The 19,665-nt window shown below is 45.1% G+C and overlaps 1 long non-coding RNA gene across 1 annotated transcript in view; it reads left to right on the top strand.

The window, feature by feature from the left end:
• LOC141258172 (uncharacterized) overlaps nt 1-19,665 on the top strand; it is an 84,706-nt gene that overhangs the window by 11,809 nt on the left and 53,232 nt on the right. The window lies entirely within an intron of this gene.

The raw sequence follows: 19,665 nt of genomic DNA, 5'->3' as shown, positions 1-19,665 counted from the left end.
ATCAGCTGGCCCCAAGCCCAAAATTCATGGGGTCACGCCAGTATTAGACATGACCGCCATGAATTTCTAGTAAAGTATTTAAAAAAAACACAACACCCAGAATAAAGTCCTTTAATTGAAATAAAGACACAATTCTTTATTGTTTTAAATTAAACCATACTTACCATCACACCCATTCCAGCTGAAGCCAACGATCTCCTGCAATAAAAGAAAAATAATAAACCAACCTCATCCTTACCTTTCCATGGTTCCCACGACAGCTTCAGCTCTGCTACATCGAGATGACTGGCTGGACCGCAGCAGAACGCTGCCATCCAGTCTGTCATCCCGCAGACACTGAGAAGCGCAGGCATGCTTGCGCTCCTCACTGTCTCGCTGTGACGGCATCCAGATGAGCCGAGGTCATGTCCAATGAACTCGGCTCACCTCATGCACGTCACTGACAGCGTGGGAAAATTCTCACGCTGAAGTGCTGAGTGCAGGAGAATTCTCCCACGCTGTCAGTGATGTGCATGAGGTGAGCTCATGTCCAATGAACTCAGCTCACCTCCTGCACGTCACTGACAGCGTGGGAAAATTCTCCTGTAATCAGCGCTTCAGCGTGAGAATTTTCCCACGCTGTCAGTGACGTGCATGAGGTGAGCCGAGTTCATTGGACATGAACTCGGCTCATCTGGATGTCGTCACAGAGAGACGCTGAGCAGCGCAAGCAAGCCTGCGCTTCTCAGTGTCTGCGGGATGACAGGCTGGATGGCAGCGTTCTGCTGCGGTCCAGCCTGTCATCTCGATGTAGCAGAGCTGAAGCTGTCGTGGGAACCATGGAAAGGTAAGGATGAGGTTGCTTTATTATTTTTCTTTTATTGCAGGAGATCGTTGGCTTCAGCTGGAATGGGTGTGATGGTAAGTATGGTTTAATTTAGAACAATAAAGGATTGTGTCTTTATTTCAATTAAAGGACTTTATTCTGGGTGTTTGTGTTTTTTTTAACTTTGACTATGGGGTTAGTAATGGGGGTGTCTTATAGACGCCTCTCCATTACTAACCTGGGCTTGATGTCAGCTGGCATTATAAGCTGACATCAACCCCAACCCTATTACCCCCTGCCACCGCACCAGGGCAGCGTGGAAGAGCGAGGCTAAGTGCCAGAATTGGCGCATCCTATGAATGCGCCATTTCTGGGGCGGCTGACGGCTGGTGTTTCTAGCCTGGGAGGGGGCCAATATTCATGGCTCCCTTCCTGGGCTATTAATATCAGCCCCCAGCTGTCTGCCTAGCCTTTGCTAGCTATTAAATTAGGGGGGACCCCACGTCATTTTTTTTGGGGGGTCCCCCATTTTAATAGCTAGTAAAGGCTATGTATTCAGCTGGGGGCTGATATTAGTAGCCTGGGAAGCTCCGTGGGTATCACCCCCTTCCCAGGCTTCAAACATCTGCCCCAGCCGCCTGCTTAACCTCCGCTAGAGCCTAAAATTAAGGGGAACCCCACGCCAATTTTTTTAATAATAAATCCTTTATTTTAATACTAAATGACAAGTACAGTAACCAACACTATCACTGTACTTCATATATATGTGACTGACATGTTTCTATCTATCTAATCTATGTGTGATGCTCTATCTTTCTGTTCTAAATTGTCGGGTACCGCTGCTGAATTGCCGGCCGGCTTTTTTAAAGAGACAGTGCATGAAAACACTATTATTTTTTTAAATAAATCCTTTACACTAAATGACAAGTACAGTAAGCAACACTATCACTGTACTTATTATATATGTGACTGACATGTTTCTATCTATCTAATCTATGTGTGAAGCTCTATTCTTTCTGTTCTAAATTGTCGGGTACAGATGCTGAATTGCCGGCCGGCTTTTTTAAAGAGACGGTGCATGAAAACACTAATATTTTTTTTAATAAATCCTTTACACTAAATGACAAGTGCAGTAACCAACACTGTCACTGTGCTTCTTATATGTGTGACTGACATGTTTCTATCTATCTAATCTATGTGTGATGCTCTATTCCTTCTTGTCTAAATTGTCGGGTACCGGTGTATGCCGCTGCTGAATTTGCCGGCCGGCTTTTTTAAAGAGAGTGTCTTCTGAGCAGTTTGTCAGCTTTTGGACACCTTTGCAGGTGTTTTCTATGTGTTTCTATGTGTTTTTGTTTGCCTGCCATTGGTTTTAACGGTGTTCGACGGTGTTCTAAGGTGTTCGACGAACAGTTCGACGAACAGTTCCTCGAACATCCCGGTGTTCGACGAACCGAACCGAACCCGAACACTACGGGGGTGGCTCAACACTAATAACCACCCTTTGTTTCCTATCACTGAGCCAATTCTGAACCCACATACATATATTTTCCCCTATCCCCATTGATCTCAATTTATGTATCAACCTTTTGTGTAGAACCGTATCAAAAGCTTTTGAAAAGTCCATATACACAACATCCACTGCATTTCCTTGGTCCAGTCCAGAACTTGCCTCCTCATAAAAACTGATCAGATTAGTTTGACAGGAACGGTCCCTCGTAAACCTATGTTGATATTGGGTCATGAGGTTATTCTTCTTCAGATACTCTAGTATAGCATCTCTTAGAAAACCCTCCAGGATTTTACCCACAGTAGAGGTTAAGCTTACTGGCCTATAATTTCCAAGTTCAGTTTTTGTCCCCTTTTTGAATATTGGCACCACATTTGCTATACGCCAGTCCTGTGGTACAGACCCTGTTATTATGGAATCTTTAAAAATTAAAAATAATGGTCTATCTATGACGTTACTTAATTCCTGCAGTACTCGCGGGTGTATCCCATCCGGGCCCGGGGATTTGTCAACTTTAGTGATTTTTACACACCGCCTTACTTCCTGCTGGGTTAAGCAAGTGACATTTAATGGAGAATTATTGTTATCACTAATCATGTTTTCTGTAATGCGATTTTCTTGTGTAAATACGGTTGAAAAAAAATCATTTAGCATATTGGCTTTTTCCTCATCCTCATCCACCATTTCACCCAGACTATTTTTAAGGCGACCAACACTATCATTTTTTAGTTTTTTACTATTTATGTAGTTAAATAATATTTTGGGATTATTTTTACTTTCTCTGGCAATGATTCTCTCTGCTTCAATCTTTGCTGCCTTGATTTGGTTTTTACAGAATTTATTTAATTTTCTATGTTTATTTAATGCCTCATCACTACCTACTTGCTTTAATTCTCTAAATGCTTTCTTTTTGTCACTTATTGCGACCCTTACAGCTCTATTTAGCCATAGTGGTTTCTTCTTATTTCTAGCATAAGACACATGCACATTTGTGGCCTGCTGGAGGTTATTTTGCAGGGCTCTGGCAGTGCTCTTCCTGTTCCTCCTTGCACAAAGGCGGAGGTAGCGGTCCTTCTGCTCGGTTGTTGCCCTCCTACGGCCCCCTCCACGTCTCCTGGTGTACTGGCCTGTCTCCTGGTAACGCCTCCAGCCTCTGGACACAACGCTGACAGACACAGCAAACCTTTTTGCCACAGCTCGTATTGATGTGCCATCCTGGATGAGCTGCACTACCTGAGCAACTTCTGTGGGTTGTAGAGTCCGTCTCATGCTACCACGAGTGTGAATGCACAACCAACATTCAAAAGTGACCAATGCATCAGTCAGAAAGCATTGGTACTGAGATGTGGTCTGTGGTCCCCACCTGCAGAACCACTCCTTTATTGAGTGTGTCTTGATAATTGCCAATAATTTTCATCTATTGTCTGTTCCATTTGCACAACAGCATGTGAAATTGATTGTCAATCACTGTTGCTTCCTAAGTGGACAGTTTGATTTCACAGAAGTTTGATTTACTTGGAGTTATATTCCGTTGTTTAAGTGTTCCCTTTATTTTTTTGATAAGTATATTTACATATATATTTAGCTAAAATAAAAAAAAAAAGGTTTGGTGTTAGCTAATCAAAAGAAGGGACATTCAAATGTTTTACCTCAAATGTGGAAGCCCTTATTCTGTTATACCCTGAATGTCCGATAAGCGATCTCTATTTTTGAGAAAGAGGACAGATACTTAGAGCACTGATGAAATCTCATCTCTAAGTAATCACAAAGAGCCTGATTCATGAAGGCCAGCATTGCTTATGCCGGTCTTGATGAGGGGATATGCTGGAGTCAGATGCTCCTGATTCATGAAGAGGTGCATGCCTCTTTATGAATCTGGAACATCTGAAATGTGGCATGCGCCTCCATGCGCTACATCAGACAGCTCACTTAAGTAAAGGAACTGGAGTGAGATTTCTTGGGTATGGAACACCAGAGATCATCATGAGTGAGATGAGCTGTGGCATTACACCTTGACTTGCCAACTCTGAGTTGCGCCTAAATTTTATGACTTTTCGAAGCTTCTAAGCCAAGATTCTGGCTTGACAGCATTGATGAATCGGGTTCAAAAAGTCCTAATAACCTGTGCGTAACCATTTTCTGCAGTCCACGTCACAAAATGAACCATATGGAAGTTATCATAGTATATGACAGTTTCAAATCACTAAGAGGTCTAAGGGTCAGCCAAAATAAATTTATGACAGTGTTTGTCCATTTTAACACAGGTCTTAGGCACAGTTCACAAATTCGTTTACGTTTTCCTTTTCACTTTACTGTTTGGAACAGACAAATGGAACAGATAAATGGAATTAGCATCCTGTGCTTTCCTTTTTCAGACAGAAGCAGACTGATTTTTATGAGGTCTACTTTCCACTTGTATATTTTTAGAATGAAAGAACAATTTCTGCTTTTGAGCCTTTTTATACTTTCAAAAAGTAAACAACTAACGGAAAGAATATGGTTCCCAAAAAAGCCAATGGGACCCCCCACATCTGTTTGAAACAGGACTACACAGGATGCTAACTCTTCTTATCTATTCCATTTGTCTGTTTCAAATGGAAGAGTCAAACAGAAAAGATAAACATAAATGTAAACATAGTCTTAATCCGTCACATGGATTTACATCATGCCACAAAATCAAAGGTTTGTTCAAATGTTATTCATTTTGGTGTTCAAAAAGGATGTATAGGTGTTTTTCTGCTCTGCTTGTAAGGTTCCACAGATGAAACCAGGATGCACAAGATGAAGGAATCTGAGGTTTTGATATCTCTTCATTTTGAAGTTATCCAACTTCTTCCTTAGTATACAACCACAGTGCAAATTCACAAACAAACAACCAGTTTATATGGTCCTCTACTATTTGTATAAAAGCGCCAAAAGGCACATAATGAGTCAAAGTTCAACCAGTTACTATGGGACCAGAAAAAATCATACATAGGATTAAATTAAGTACATGCAACTAGTGATGAGTGAACATGCTCGCTACTGCTTGGTGCTCGCCCGAGCATCTCACTGCTCGAGCTGCTCGGTGCTCGCTGAGTATTTCTGGGGTTGCTCGGCAGGAGCTCGGGTCCCCTCCCTGCATGTTTGGCGCTCTTTAGAGCACCAATCAACATGCAGGGATTGCCTGCCACTCATTGTAATGCCTCAGCCATGGTGTTTGTGGCATTACAGTGATTGGATGGCCACACAGCGTCATCAGGTCTATATCAGACCTGGCGCCGCTGTGCTCATCACAGTCACTCCAGAATCAGGCAGAGTAGGGAGAGGCGCTGCTTCGTCAGGGAGAGATTTGCTTGTGTATTAGGTAGTGTAGGGAGAAAAACCGTACATTACACATATCCATCTTAACAAACAGTCCTTTTGAGGACTAACTAATCCATCTGCAGAGATATCAGGCAGGCAGTGTATATAGGCAGGCAGAGTACATAGCAGAATGCAGTGCATATAGCACAAGAGGCTCCATTCCAATTCTGCCTTCTGCTGCTGTTAGATATTTCTATACAAAGGCCCAGGACTCAGGGGCCGAGAATACTTGTTTTTGCATCTTAATCCTCATTATTTGCTTAAAAAGCAATAAAGAGAACACCGTTTTTCTGCGCTTTTTGCTTGTTGGCACTGCAGAATACAGACAGGTCCTTTCAATATTACAACGCTAGAAATCCAGCTATTTAAAACTGTTTTCTCCGTCACATGGATCACATATACTTTTTCAAAAAATACTGCCATTTTTGGCCTCCATTCCAATTTTTTTCACTATGTCAGCGAAGTTTTTGACACCGGTTTGCTTTTCAAACTAGTTACCTACAGGCCAGGTATTTAAAACTCTGTTTTCTCCGTCACATGGATCACATGTAAGTTCGCTCCAAACTCAGTCATTTGTAGTGAGCGTGGAAGACACTGTCCTCCATTTAAAATGGGCAAGGCACATGGCAAGGAATGGGGAACTGGACGTGATGGTGATGGTGCATGCAGAGGCCGAGGACAAGGCCGTGGGCAAGCTGAAATTGTGCCACAAGAAACACCCACATCTTCTCTCCCAACCTTCCTGGCTAAATTCCTAGGGGACCGCAGCACACCACTATTGAACCCAGAGCAGTGTCAAATGGTTGCTGGCTGGATAGCGGATAATGCTTCCAGTCACTTAGCCAGCACCACCACCCTGTCTTCCACATGGTCAAGTCTCAGTAGCCGTGAGTCTGGACCACATATTACTCACCCTTTTCCTCCTTCCTCCCACCATGCCGAGTGCCCGGAGACAACTGATCCCACACTTGGACACTCTGAAGAGCTGTTCACTTTTCCTTTTATAGATTCGGGCCTCTCGCCCAGTCCACTTGAAGCGGGGCAATAGGAGATCGCGTGTAGCGATGCCCAAATATTTGAGCAGCCACGGTCACACGAAGGCGACAGTGGGAAAGTGTCACAAGAGGTGGATGATGATGAGACACAATTGCCAGAAAGTCAGGAGGAGGACCAGGGTGCGGAAGTGGAATACTGTGGACGATATAGTAACTGACCCAAACTGGCGGGAGGACATGCAGAGTGAGGACAGCAGCACACAGGGGGAGGGAGGCAGAGCACCCCGACAAGCAGGAAGAAGCAGTGTGGTGGCTGCAGAAAGAAGGCAGGCAACTGTTCCTCGCAACACCAACATGACGGAAGTTTCCAGTACAACTGTTAGGTCTTCCCGAGTCTGGTTGTTTTTTAAAGACCCTGCCGATAACCACAAAAAGGACATTTGCACCACCTGCCAGGCCAGCTTCAGCAGGGGTGGCAAAACAACCAGCCTGACCACCACCAGCATCATCAGGCACATGGCAGCAAAGCACCCGACTTTGTGGGCCGAACCCCAGGGTCCAGGAACAGTGTCTGCAGGTGGCACTATTGCTTCTTCCGCTGTTGTGCATGCAAGCCAATCCCCTGTCCATGGTGCATGCGAAGATGCCTCCTGCCCTGCACCTGTCATTGCGCACTCTCAAGTAGCAGCATCAGGAAGCACGTCCATGTCCTTGTCCAAGCGCAGCATTCAGTTGTCCATACCCCAGTCCTTGGAACGTAAGCGCAAATATGCAGCCAACTCCCCACAGGTCACACTACTAAATTCTCACATTTCGACTGCTTGTGCTCGAAATGTTGTCTTTTAGGCTCGTGGAGACGGAAACATTCCGCAATCTGATGGCGGCGGCTGTTCCTCGGTACTCGGTCCTCAGCCGCCACTATTTCTCCAGGTGTGCCGTCTCCGCATTACACAAGCACGTGTCCCAAAATATTAGCCGTGCCCTCAACAAGACAGTCCACCTAACCACGGACACGTGGACAAGTGCTTGTGGGCAGGGACGGTACATGTCGCTGACGGCACACTGCATTAACAAAGTGTAAGCCGGGACCCAGTCGTACCTTGGGATGGAACACGTCCTCCCGATGCCAAGGATTGCGGGCCCTAGGTCAATTAGGGTTGCCCCAACGGTCTACAGCTCCTGCACCTCAAACTCCTCAGCCTCCTCCTCCTCTTCAGCCTCCATCTCCGAAATGACCACATCAGATACAAGCTGGAAGCACTGCAGCACTGCCTCTGCCAAGCGGCAACAGGTTGTGCTGAAGCTAATATGCTTAGGTGACAAACCGCACAATGCTGAAGAGTTGTGGACAGCTCTGAAAGAGCAGGCAGATATGTGGCTCAAACCGCTGAACCTACAGCCAGGCATGGTCATGTGTGAAAATGTCCGGAACCTGGTGGCGGCTCTGAGGCAAGGCAAACTCACACATGTACCATGCTTGGCCCATGTGCTTAACCTTGTGGTTCAGGGGTTTCTCAAATTCTGCCGGATCTGCTTGTTAAAGTATGCCGCCTGTGTGCCCATCTTAGAAAATCAGTTACAGCTTCCGCCGCCCTTGACGTGTTTCAGCAGCGTTTGCAGCCTCCGGTTCACAGACAAGTGTGTGTGATGTCCCCACATGTTGGAACTCTACACTGCAGATGTTGGGAAGGATTTGTGAGCAGAAGAGGGCAGTTGTTGAGTGCCAGCATTAACAAGGCCGTCGGTATTCAATTTAGACTCCACACATAAGACCTCAGGAGTGGACATGGATGTCAGACATATGTACCATCCTCCAAAACGTTGAGGACTCCACCAAGATGGTGAGCGGCGATGATGCCATAATTAGCGTCACCATCCCGCTTCTCTCTTTTCTGAAACTCTCTCTGCTCACAATCAAAGAGGATGCATTGCAGGCGGAGCACGATGAGATGGAACAAGGAACCATATAGGGTGATTCCACACAGCCCAGCCTCATCTCATCCCAACCTGGATTCGGTGACAATGAGGAAGAGGAGGAGGAGAAAGGACAGGAGCTAGTTTCATGCGCTATAGACTGTACTATCTTCACAGCTGTCATACCGTCTGTTCAGCGTGGATGGCCAGAGGACAGAGAGGAGGAGGAGGAGAGCATGGTCAGTCATCCTCTTGGTGAGGACACGGAAGTCTTGCCTGTTAGTAGTCTAGCACGCAGCATGGCTGAGTTTATGTTACGCTGCCTTTCCCATGACCCTCGCGTTCTCAAAATTTTGAGTGACAGTCATTACTGGTTGGTGATACTTCTAGACCCATGCTACAAGGAGAACTTTATATCTCTTATTCCTGAGGTGGACAGGTCTACAAAAATGGGGCTGTAAAAGAAGGCCCTTGTTGCGGAACTATTAAAAATATTCCCATCTGAAAACGCTGGCGGCAGATGGCACTCTTCATTGGACAACCAAGTATACAGGCGAGAGAGACACAACTTCAATCCAGCAGAGGCAGGGGAACACTGCAGTGTTCGGGAGAGTTTTCTCAGCCCCTCCCATCGCACAGGCCCTGAGGCGCGGAGTACTCTCACAAGGAGTGCAAAGTTTGGGAAGATGCTGAGGGAGTACCTTGCAGAACGTACCAACATCTTCCGTGATTCCTATGTGACTTATAATTATTGGGTATCCAAGATGGATACTTGGAGTGAACTGGCTCTCTATCCCTTGGAGTTCATGGCCTGCCATGCCGCCAGCGTTTTATCAGAGCGGATTTTTAGTGCCGCTGGTGGAATTATAACTGATAAGCGCATCCGCCTGTCGACTGAAAATGCTGTCAGGCTGACTCTTATAAAAATGAACAAGGGCTGGATTGGGCCAGACTTCTCAACACCACCGAATGATATCAGCATAACATAAACTCAAATCCAGTGTCTTTTCTTGGGAGGTGTATTCCCATGCACCTTTTCACACCCAGACATGGGTATTTGCTTCCTGATTTTGGCTATTTGCTCTTGTCCTCCTCCTTCTCCTCATTCTCCACCAGCATATCACCAGGGTGACCGTGGTCCATGATGCAACACCCACATCATTTTTTTAAAGGGTTTTTATGATGCCTGTAAAAAATTTTTTTTAATACAGTATGTTGATGTATACCCCCCCAGGAGTAAATGTTTGTCAGCCCATACACTTAGTGCATGGGCATTACAAGTATAGGAGGCCCGCTCCTTTCTAATGGGAACACTTTTTTATGAGGCCCTCCTCCACGTCTCTTCCAAGATGGCATTTGAGTGCCTCCAAATTTTTGGCAACCCTTGCATTCACTGCATAGGCCAACACTATGGGAGACCCACTTCCTAATAATGGGAACATTGTTTTGAGGAGGCCCTCTAACCTCCATATCTCTTCGAAGTAGCATTGAAGTTCCTCCAAATTTTTGGCAGCCCTTGCATTCACTGCATAGGCCAACACTATGGGAGACTCTTTCCTTTCTAATGAGAAGTTGTCATTACTGTGGCCCTGCTCCAAGAGTCTTTAATTTCTTAGTGGGGTTTTTCCTAAATTTGGTCAGCCGTTGGACTCACTGCATACCCCATAACTGTAAAGCAGACCCTCTCCTTTGTAATGGGAACATGTCGTACTTGTTACTGTGGCCCTGCACTATGTGTCTTTAAATTCTTACTGGGTTTTTTTCCTAAATTTGGTCAGCCGTTGGACTCACTGCATACCCTATAACTGTATAGCAGACCCTCTACTTTCTAATGGGAATATGTCGTACTTGCAACTGCGGCCCTGCTCTATTTGTCTTTAAATTCTTAGTGAGGTTTTTCCTAATTTTGGTCAGCCGTTAGACTCACTGCATACCCTATAATTGTATAGCAGACCCTCTCCTTTCTAATGGGAATTTGTCATTACTGTGGCCCTGCTCTATGTGTCTTTAATTTCTTTGTGCGGTTTTTCCTAAATTTGGGCAGCAGTTAGACTCACTGCATACTTGTTACTGTGGCCATGCTCTATATGTCTTTAAATTCTTAGTGGGGTTTTTCAAAAACTTGGTCAGCCGTTACACTCACTGCATACCCTATAACTGCATAGCAGACTCTCTCCTTTCTAATGGGAATTTGTCATTACTGTGGCCCTGCTCCATGTGTCTTTAATTTCTTAGTGGAGTTTTTCCTAAATTTGGTCAGCCGTTTGACTCACTGCATACTCTATAACTGTATAGCAGACCCTCTCCTTTCTAATGGGAACATGTCGTACTTGTTACTGAGGCCCTGCTCTATATGTCTTTAAATTCTTAGTGCAGTTTTTCCTAAATTTGCTCAGCCGTTAGACTCACTGCATACCCTATAACTGTATAGCAGACTCTCTCCTTTCTAATGGGAATTTGTTGTTACTGTGGCCCTGCTCTATGTGTCTTTAATTTCTAAGTGGGGTTTTTCCTAAATTTGGTCAGCGGTTGGACTCACTGCATAACCTATAACTGTATAGCAGACCCTCTCCTTTCTAATGGGAACATGTCATACTTGTTACTGTGGCCCTGCTTTATATGTCTTTAAATTCTTAGTGGGGTTTTTCCTAAATTTGGTCAGCCGTTGGACTCACTGCATACCCTATAACTGTATAGCAGACCCTCTCTTTTCTAATGGGAATATGTCGTAGTTGTTACTGTGGCCCTGCTCTATATGTCTTTAAATTCTTAGTGGGGTTTTTCATAAATTTGGTCAGCGGTTGGACTCACTGTATACCCTAAAACTGTATAGCAGACCCTCTCCTTTCTAATGGGAACATGTTGTACTGGTTATTGTGAATATGAATAGCGGTACCAGAGCGCCAATAACAGGGCAAAAATATTAAAAGGACTGGTTTATTAATACACACAACGCGTTTCGATGGACACAGCCACCTTCATCAGGTGTGACAAGCAGCAAACAATTGATCCTTATATACATTTGACTAGGTATACAATTACTTAAAAGGGGCGGGGCCAGATACAGAGTAATACCTCTATATTAACCCATTGAGTTCATATATGCTCAATAGAGTAAAAAGGATTGTTATAAATTAATACCTAATGAAGCATATAGGGTTCTTATAAAAAGGATTCGCTGTATAAAAACTTGTGAATCCTATAATCATAATACTTAATAGGATATATTGTTATCTACCACCCTATATTTTATATTATAAAAAAAAAATAATAATTTTTACATACAACATAAAACAATGTATAAATATAAAGTTATAAAATTACAATCAGTTTCTATCATTATAATTAGGGAAAAGTAGACGAAGAAAGGAAAGAGAAAAAAAAAAAAAATCACCCAAAAAATTCCCCCCAAAAATTCCAAAAAAATGAAAAAAAAAATATTTTTTTTTTACATTTTTTCTCATTTCTTTCTCTCCTCCCTCCTCTCCTCCCTCTCTCCTTTCCCTTCTTCCCTCCTTCTCTCTCTCCTCCCCCCTCCTCCCCCATATAAAAGATATATATAATAAATTTGCTAGAATATAAAAACAATTATTTAAAAAGTTGTCTTCTCTATATTAAGGTTCAAACCTTCAGGAGACAAGGTTCCCATTTTGAAAATTCAATAATTTTCACGTGTAATTAGACGATTTAGTCTATCATGGTGTGTATCAACTATATGATCAATGATAGTTAGTTTTAGGTTATTAGGATTTTTTTGATGTTCTTTTAAGAAATGATTAGAAACACTATGTAGGGGAAAGCCGTTTCTAATATTTTGGCGATGTTTATTTAATCTGGAGTGCATTTCCTGGATAGTGCGGCCAATGTATTGCAGGCCGCAGGAGCACTGGAGCAGATATATCACATATGAGGACTGACATGTAAGTCTAAAGCGAATGGGATATATCTCTCCAGTGACCGCAGAGACGAATGTTTTAGCTCCGTTATCAATGGATTGACAGCATAAGCATTTTCGGGACGTTACATTGATAACATCCATTATTGCTAATAGGAGCTGAATTTAAATGGTTCGGTCTTCTACCAATTGTTGTATTGCTAGGGGCTATATAGTTTCCTAGATTTTTACTCCTCCGATATACGACATGAGGAAATTCCGGTAAATGACCAGTTAATATTGGATCATTACTAGTGTTGAGCGAACATGCTCGACACTGCTCGGTACTCGCCCGAGCATCACGCTACTCGGGATGTTCGGCGAGCACCGAGCATTTCCGGGTTACTCGGGCGGGAGCTCGGGTCTCCGCCCTGCATGTTTGGCGCTCTTTACAGAGCCAATGAACATGCAGGAATTGCCAGCCAGTCACTGTAATGCCGCAGCCATGTTGTTTGTGGGCATTACAGTGATTGGCTGGCCGCACAGCGTTACCTCGAGTATTTAAAACCGGGCGCCGCCATCTTGGACACAGTCGCTCTGGATCAGACAGTGTAGGGACAGCGCTGCTGATTTAGGGAGAGATATATCCTGCAAAATAGTTAGTGTAGGGTCTGTAAAGGCTGCCAGAACAAACAAACAGTCCTTCTCAGGACTAATATCCATCCCAGATATATCAGGCAGATTGTATAGGAGACGCAGGGGTTATACCAGCAAACGCTGCATTACAGTCCTGTGTGCTGCTCCTGTTGCTGAAATTGCTGGACTTAGCTCCAGGTCCCGGGGGGCAGGAAAAATCCTTTTTTTTTTATCTAAATCCTCTTTTTTTTTTCCTCCTTCACAATGTACAAATACCCATCTTATTAACCTTTTGGTGTCCCCCCCCCCCCAAAAAAAAAAGTGTGCCTCTGATTTTTCAGACACAAATATATCTGTTGAAAATAGTCTGGTGTAGGCCAGAGAAATAGAAGTGTGGTTTTGCAGTTCTATGGGCCATTTGTATCTAAAAAAAAACAGTTTGAGTGTGTCACTCACTGTTCAGCCGCAAATATATATATTTAAAAAAGTCTGGTATACACCAGTAAATTATTACTGTGGTTTTGCTGTTCCACGGTAAAACATCTCTATTATCCTGTTTTTGGCATTTTTTGCTGTATAAAAATAATAATAGTGTCTCCCTGATTTTTCAGACACAAATATATCTGTTGAAAATAGTCTGGTGTAGGCCAGAGAGACAGAAGTGTGCTTTTGCTGTTCCATGGTAAAAAATCTCTATTATCCTGCTTTTTGCATTTTTTGCTGTAAAAAAAAAAAATAATAGTGTCTACCTGATTTTTCAGACACAAATATATCTGTTGAAAATAGTCTAGTGTAGGCCCGAGAAATACAAGTGTGGTTTTGCAGTTCCACGGTACAAACCTCTGTATTATCCACTTTTGGGCCATTTGTATCTAAAAAAAACAGTTTGAGTGTGTCGCTCACTGTTCAGCCACAAATATATATATATTTTAAAAAGCCTGGTATACACCAGTAAATTATAACTGTGGTTTTTCTGTTCCACAGTAAAAAATCTCTATTATCCTGCTTTTGGCATTTTTTGCCGTCAAAAATAAATAGTGTCTTCTGATTGTTCAGACACAAATATATCTGTTGAAAATAGTCTGGTGTAGGCCCGAGAAATACAAGTGTGGTTTTGCAGTTCCACGGTACAAACCTCTGTATTATCCACTTTTGGGCCATTTGTATCTAAAAAAAACAGTTTGAGTGTGTCACTCACTGTTCAGCCGCAAATATATATATATTCAAAAAAGTCTGGTATACACCAGTAAATTATAACTGTGGTTTTGCTGTTCCATGGTAAAACATCTCTATTATCCTGCTTTTGTCATTTTTTGCCGTCAAAAATAAATAGTGTCTCCTGATTGTTCAGACACAAATATATCTGTTGAAAATAGTCTGGTGTAGGCCCGAGAAATACAAGTGTGGCTTTGCAGTTTCACGGTTCAAACCTCTGTATTATCCACTTTTGGGCCATTTGTATCTAAAAAAAACAGTTTGAGTGTGTCGCTCACTGTTCAGACGCAAATATCTCTATTTAAAAAAGTGTGGTATACCTCAATAAACAATAACTGTGGTTTTGCCATCCCACGGTAAAAAATCTCTATTATTCAGGTTTTGGTAGTTTTTTCCGTAAAGAAAAACAGTAGTGTCTCCTGACTGTTGTGACACAAAAATATATCTGTTGAAAATAGTCTTGTGTAGGCCCAACATCCCAGTGTGGTTTCGCAGTTCCACGTGTCAAATCGCTGTACTATCCAGTTTTGGGCCTTTGGTATCTAAAAAAAAAGCAGTTTGAGTGTGTCGCTCACTGTTTAGCCGCAAATATCTCTATTTAAAAAAGTGTGGTATACCCTAGTAAACAATAACTGTGGTTTTCCTCTTCCACTGTTCTAATCTACTCTTTATTACCCTTTTTCCATTGATAGTGCAAGTGTAAGCTATTTTACTTCATTTACAATGGGCAAGGCGCGTGGCAAGGGACGTGGAAGTGGACGTTCTGGTGATGGTTCGTGCAGAGGACGGGGCCGTGGCCAAGGTGAAAATGTGCCACAACCAACAGCCACATCTTCTTGCTCCCACTTTTTGACCGAATTACTAGGGAAGCGCAGAACAACACCAGTATTGAGAACTGATCAGTGTGAACAGGTTATTAATTGGATAGCAGACAATACTTACAGTTACCTGGGCACCACCACCTCCGGTCTGTCTTCCACACGGTCAACTCTTAGTAGCCGTGAGTCTCGACCGCATACTCCTCCTCACCATGATGCTCCTTCGTCCCACCATGCCGAGTGTCGTCAGACAGCAAGTGATCCCACACTTGGACACTCTGAAGAGCTGTTCACTGGCCCATTTCCATATTTGGGCCCCTCGCCTGATACGCTTGAAGTGGTGGAAGAGGAGATCCCATGTTGCGATGCCCAAATATTTGAACAGCCACGGCCACAGGAAGTCGACATTGGCAATCTGTCACAAGAGGTGGATGATGACGAGACACAATTGCCAGGAAGTGAGGAGGAGGATCATGGTGCGCAAGTGGAAGAGGAGGAGGTGGTGGATGATCTAGTAACTGACCCAACGTGGAAGGAGGACATGCAGAATAAGGCCAGCAGCACACAGGGGGAGGGAGACAGAGTACCCCAACAGGCAGGAAGAAATAGTGTGGTGGCCGCAGACAGAAGGCAGGCAACCGTTACCCGTAACACCAACACGAGGGATGTTGCCAGTACAAGTGGTAGGTCTTCCAGAGTCTGGAATTTTTTTAAAGACTCTGCTGATAACCCCAAAAAGGCCATATGTTCCACCTGCCATGCCAGCATCAGCAGGGGTGGCAAAACTACCAGCCTGACCACCACCAGCATGATCAGGCACATGGCAGCAAAGCACCCGACTTTGTGGGGCGAAACCCAGGGTCCACGACCAGTGTCAGCGGGTGTCACCACTGCTTCATCCACTGTTGTGCGTGCAATAGAACCCCCTGTTGTGTTGTGCAAGGCAATCCCCTGTCCATACTGCATGTAAAGATGCCCCCTCCTCTCAGTCTTCACTTGTTATGGCAGTTTCTCAAGAAAAAGCATCAACGTCCACGTCCACGTCCCACCGCAGCGTTCAATTGTCCATATCCCAGACCTTTGAACGAAAGCGGAAATTCGCAGCTAACGCCCCACAGGCCACAGTCCTAAATTCGCACATTTCATGACTGCTTGCATTGGAAATGCTGCCTTTTAGGCTGGTGGAGACGGAATCCTTCCACAATCTTATGGCGGTGGCCGTCCCTCGGTACTCGATCCCCAGCCGACACTGTTTTGCCCGGTGTGCCATCCCCGCACTACACAAGCACGTGTCCCAAAGCATCTACCGTGCCCTCAACAACGCAGTTACTGGGAGAGTCCACCTGACAACGGATACGTGGACAAGTGCTTGTGGCCAGGGACGGTACATCTCTCTGACGGCACACTGGGTAAACATAGTGGAAGCCGGGACCCAGTCGGACCTTGGGACGGAACACATCCTCCCCACACCGAGGATTGCGGGCCCTATGTCAGTCAGAGTTGCCCGCACAGTGTACAGCTCCTGCGCATCCTCCTCCTCCTCCTCATGTTCAGCCTCCATCTCAGATATCACCACATCAGTTACAAGCTGGAAGCACTGCAGTACTGCCTCCGCCAAAGCGGCAACAGGCTGTTCTGAAACTCATAAGCTTAGGTGATAAACCTCACACTGCTTGTGAGTTGTGGACAGCTGTGAAAGAGCAGGCAGATCTGTGGCTGAGACCGCTGAACCTACATCCCGGCATGGTCATGTGTGACAATGGCCGTAACCTGGTGGCGGCTCTGAGGCAAGGTGAGATCACACACGTACGATGCCTGGCTCATGTGCTTAACCTCGTGGTTCAGCGGTTTCTTAAATCGTACCCCGAGTTGCCAGATCTGCTCGTGAAAGTACGCCGCTTGTCAGCTCATTTTCGCAAGTCGGCTACAGCTTCCGCCGCCCTTGCTGTGTTGCAGCAGCGTTTGCAGCTTCCGGCACACCGACTGGTGTGTGATGTCCCCACACGTTGGAACTCTACCCTCCACATGTTGCAAAGGATTTGTGAGCAGAAGAGAGCAGTTGTGGAGTACCAGCTGCAACAAGGCCGTCGATATTCAGGTCAGACTCCACACATAAGACCTCAGGAGTGGACCTGGATGTCTGACATATGTACCATCCTGACAAACATTGAGGAGGCCACCAAGATGGTGAGTGGCCATCATTAGTGTCAGCATCCCACTAGTCTGTCTTTTGCAACGCTCTCTGCAGAGAATTAAAGAGGAGGCATTGCAGCCAGAGTATGATGAGATGGATCATGAAGCCGTAGCGGGCGATTACACACAGCCCAGCCTCATCTCATCCCAACGTGCATTGGGGGACAATGAGGGAGAGGAGGAGGAGGAGGAGGAGGAAGAACAGGAGCTGCTATCATGCGTTGTAGACGGTAGTACCTGTACAAGTGTCATACCGTCGGTTCAGCGTGGGTGGCCTGAGGACAGGGGGGAGGAGGAAGAGGAGGAGGAGGAGGAGAGCATGGTCAGTCGTCATCTTGGTGAGGACACGGAAATCTTGCCCGTTACCAGTCTGGCACGCATGGCTGACTTTATGTTACGCTGCCTTAACCGTGACCCTCGCATTGTCAAAATGTTGGGTGACAGTCATTACTGGTTGGTGACACTTGTAGACCCCCGCTACAAGGAGAACTTTCACTCTCTTATTCCTGAGGTGGAGAGGTCTACAAAATTGGGGCAATACCAGAAGGCCCTTGCTGAAGAACTCTTAAAAAAATTCCCATCTGAACACGCTAGCGGCAGAGGTCACAGTTCGTTGCCCAACCAAGGCGTACAGGCGAGAGAGATGCAACTCCAATCCAGCAGAGGCAGGGGAACACTGTCAACGTTCTGGGACAGTTTTCTGACACCAACCCAGCTTACAGGCCCTGAGGTGCGGGGTACTCTCACAAGGAGTGGAAAGTTTCAAAAGATGGTGAGGGAGTACCTTGCCGATCGTACCAGTGTCCTCCGTGATTCCTCTGTGCCTTTTAATTATTGGGTATCCAAGCTGGACACTTGGAATGAACTCGCTCTGTACGCCTTGGAGGTCCTGGCCTGCCCTGCCGCTAGCGTGTTATCGGAGCGTGTTTTTAGTGCCGCTGGGGGAATTAAAACTGATAAGCGCACTCGCCTGTCAACTGACAATGCTGACAAGCTGACCCTTATCAAAATGAACAAGGGCTGGATTGGGCAAGACTTCTCATCACCACCAAATGACAGCAGAGTAACATAAAGTCAAATCCACTGTGTTATTTCGGGAGGTGTATTCACATGCACCGCTTCACACCCACACATGGGTATACGCTTCCTCGTTTCGGCTGTTTAATCTTCTTCTCCTTATCCTCAGCCTCCACCACCACTATACCACCAGGGTGCCAGCATTGCAAGTTCCTCCGTCCTAATTTTTGGCAGCTTTTGCTGAGAAAGCATAAGCAAATACTATGGGAGACCCACTCCCCAATAATGGGACTTATGTTTGTAATATGCTGTACTGCATGGCTCTTGTAAGGGGCATTGCAAGTTGCTCCATCCTAATTTTTGGCAGCTTTTGCTAGCAAGGCATAAGCAAATACTATGGGAGACCCACTCCCCAATAATGGGACTTAAGTTTGTAATATGCTGTACTGCATGGCTCTTGTAAGGGGCATTGCAAGTTGCTCCATCCTAATTTTTGGCAGCTTTTGCTTGCAAGGCATAAGCAAATACTATGGGACACCCACTCCCCAATAATGGGACTTATGTTTGTAATATGCTGTACTGCATGGCTCTTGTAAGGGGCATTGCAAGTTGCTCCATCCTAATTTTTGGCAGCTTTGCTGGGAAAGCATAAGCAAATACTATGGGAGACCCACTCGCCAATAATGGGACTTATGTTTGTAATATGCTCTACTGCATGGCTCTTATAAGGGGCATTGCAAGTTGCTCCGTCCTAATTTTTGGCAGCTTTTGCTTGCAAGGCATAAGCAAATACTATGGGACACCCACTCCCCAATAATGGGACTTATGTTTGTAATATGCTGTACTGCATGGCTCTTGTAAGGGGCATTGCAAGTTGCTCCGTCCTAATTTTTGGCAGCTTTTGCTGGGAAAGCATAAGCAAATACTATGGGAGACCCACTCCCCAATAATGGGACTTATGTTTGTAATATGCTGTACTGCATGGCTCTTGTAAGGGGCATTGCAAGTTGCTCCGTCCTAAGTTTTGGCAGCTTTTGCTTGCAAGGCATAAGCAAATACTATGGGACACCCACTCCCCAATAATGGGACTTATGTTTGTAATATGCTGTACTGCATGTGACGCGCCCCCTGGGCCGTGTGTACACGTGTGTGGGATACCCGGTGCCGGGTCTCTGGGGTCTGTAGTCTCCGTGGCGGTGACCCGGTCCCGTGGCTCAGGCTGGTCAAACCAGTGGCAGTCTTTCTTAGGTTTTGAGGTTAATTGTCCGACTGCGCCACCAGTGGATTGCGGTCAGGGAGTACCACCGCTGCGAGGCAGACCGCTGAGGCTGGTGTTGTGTGCG

Source organism: Phyllobates terribilis, unplaced genomic scaffold (assembly GCF_046119375.1).
Source record: "Phyllobates terribilis strain yellow unplaced genomic scaffold, ASM4611937v1 Scaffold_3__8_contigs__length_932513732, whole genome shotgun sequence".
Lineage (NCBI taxonomy): Eukaryota > Metazoa > Chordata > Amphibia > Anura > Dendrobatidae > Phyllobates > Phyllobates terribilis.
Note: the sequence above shows the minus strand (reverse complement) of the source record. Positions and strands in the feature narration are given on the sequence as shown.